Genomic DNA, 2,570 nt, shown 5'->3' on the forward strand with positions numbered 1-2,570 from the left:
AAACCACTAAACGATACTGATAAATTGCGATGTTAACAACCTCATGATAACCTCATATTTTTTTAACTTAGGATCATATCTGTGTTTAGTCTAGAAAAAGGTAAATGTGTGCATTTTATTATAAAGTTGTGTATATTTACAGACTATTGCAAAAACTAAGAAGCTTATAAACATCAGGTTTAAAACTAAAAGAGCTTTACAAAAAAGTAACCAAAGATGTTTGGAGTTTTATTTGAGTTATTCATTTACATTTTTTGTCTAAGAGATGCTGATTTGAAACCGTTGTTAGGCCTACATACAGTTACGGTATTTCCTGTTTCTGCCGGAGAGAGGGGAGTTTGTCCCAAAGCTTGCTGCTGTATTTACTCCCTCCATCTGACAGGAGGGAGCCTCATGTGTCATCACTCCACGGAGTTCACTCCGTCACGGAGGGGGAGTATGTAGGTGTAGGGCGTGGTTTGGGATTGGGCCATACACACGCACTTTTTTTGCCCCCCCCACTTCTAAAATGAATCCGGCGCGCCTGGTTCCATGTGGTTATTTTTTTAAACGATAATTAATACGTTGCCTTAACTAAAACATGCCTTTGTGAACATGTATTTAGAAATCTACACGTGTTAATTTGATTTGCCAAGATTACATTAGATTTTTATTTTGAAGATGTACAAATCTAAATCGGAATCAAACTAACAACACATGTGTCAATTCATGTATCCATTCACTTACGAAATCGGTTTAAACTTAAGTGTGATTTGTAATTTCAGGAACTGTGGTAAAAACCAAGGCACTTATTGCTTTAAGAATGGAAAAGGATGACCTGTTCTGCAAAAAACGCAATGCTGCCAAAGAAGCATGGGAGTGAGTTATGCACTCAATTCATATTTTGTGCAATGAAAGTAATGAATGTGCACTGTGGGTCATTGCCTCAACACCAATATATATTGTTTAAATATTCTATGATAACAGGTCAATCATTAAGGAACTGGACCTTGGGCAACATGTGTCTCACAAACAGGCCTCCAAGAAATGGGAGAACCTAAAAAATAAATACAAGGTAAATGGTGTATTGTTATTGTAAAACATGTTTGTTTTTGAAAAAGCTGAACAAAGATTTCTAACATGCATTTGTTTGCAATAGGAACTTAAAAGGCCAAGGACTGGAACAGGGACTGATCAGGGGGAAGAAACCCCTGCAACATGGCCCTTCTTCATGGCCATGGATGAGGCCATAGGTGCAAGGCCTTCAATTAGTCCTCCTGTCCTTGTTGCCTCAGCCTTGGCAAACCCCATAATCCTCTTTGATCCGGAGGCTGCTTCATGCTCCTCTTCCCTCCCCCCCCCAAATGTGGCTGATGATCCAGACCCCTCACCACCCTCATCACTGTCTGAGGCTGGAACCACCCAGCAGCCCCCCCCCCGCCCCAAAAAAGAAAGGTGCTAAGGGAGTGCTGGAGTGCCTAGAAAGCGAGGCAGAAAAAGAGGACAAACGCCACAGAGAAATAATGCAACAGTCCGAGAAATTTCTAACCCTGTTCGAAAAAATGGTTGACAAAATGTGATGTATTTTTTCCCCCCCACCATTGGCCATTTCTATGTTGATTATTGATGTTACTTAAAAGACTTGTTTTTATTCGCTTGTATTATTTATTTGGAAGACAATAAACCTAATTTAACGTACTGTCCTTCATGTCTTCAATATTGTATGGGATATAGTAAATACAGGTAGACGGGTGATGAGGGTGACATTGCTTTTGCTTGATTGTTAGATGGCTACATTGTTCTGTGTGGGTTTCATAATGTAGAAGGAAAAGTTTTGCACAAAGTAATGTTGTGCACGGAACTAAAGTGTTTTTTCCAAAGTCTGAAGATTAACCCTGAATATCAGCATTTTAAATAAAGATATGTCTGTGCGCTTCATAGGTATAAGGCATTAAAATATACTTAATTGCTCATGTCAAACCATTTGCAGAGTTTCACTCAAAAACAAAAGTGATTGTATTAGAAGACCTGTGTTCATTTTCTGAACCTTTGCTCTGTGCTCGTGATTGAATGATCCAAGAGGTAAGGACATTTGTCTCCAATTTGGGATTATGCAGAAAGACAATTGAGGAAAACCAAGTTTGAAATCAACAGTGCACAGGTTTATTTTATTTCACCTCTTTTCTCTAAAGTGAGAAGTGGAGCTCACTAACAAACAAAATTAAATCAGGTATGTGTGCACATCATTTCAAAAACACAAGTTAACAGACAACCACGTTTTGCCAAAAAAAAAACACAAAAAAACAAAGTTCATTCGATGTAATCGTGCTCTCTGGTGTGGTGCCATTTGGACAGGAGCAGAGAGTTGTGCAGCAATCCTGTCCCTTAGGTGGTGTCCAGGACTTTCCTGTCCACATGCTGCGGCAGGGGGAGGACTCTGGTCCCCATCTTCAGGGGGGAAGGCTTCAAAGTCCTCAAGGACATCGTTCATGTCTATGCACAGATTGTGCAGAAATGCACAACATGCAATTATGTGAGGGGCAAAGCTTAGACTGACTTCCAGCGCTTTGAAAAGGGTGGCCCTCCAGCGA

General features: G+C 40.1%; 1 long non-coding RNA gene across 1 annotated transcript; it reads left to right on the forward strand.

Moving 5' to 3' along the window:
• Positions 1 to 767: 767 nt before the first annotated feature.
• On the forward strand, positions 768 to 1,282 carry LOC117547687. Its single transcript, XR_004569225.1, has 3 exons — positions 768 to 858; positions 967 to 1,054; positions 1,139 to 1,282. It is a non-coding gene; the product is annotated as an uncharacterized LOC117547687 (long non-coding RNA).
• Positions 1,283 to 2,570: the final 1,288 nt, after the last annotated feature.

Source organism: Gymnodraco acuticeps, unplaced genomic scaffold (genome assembly GCF_902827175.1).
Source record: "Gymnodraco acuticeps unplaced genomic scaffold, fGymAcu1.1, whole genome shotgun sequence".
In the NCBI taxonomy this organism is placed as follows: Eukaryota; Metazoa; Chordata; class Actinopteri; order Perciformes; family Bathydraconidae; genus Gymnodraco; species Gymnodraco acuticeps.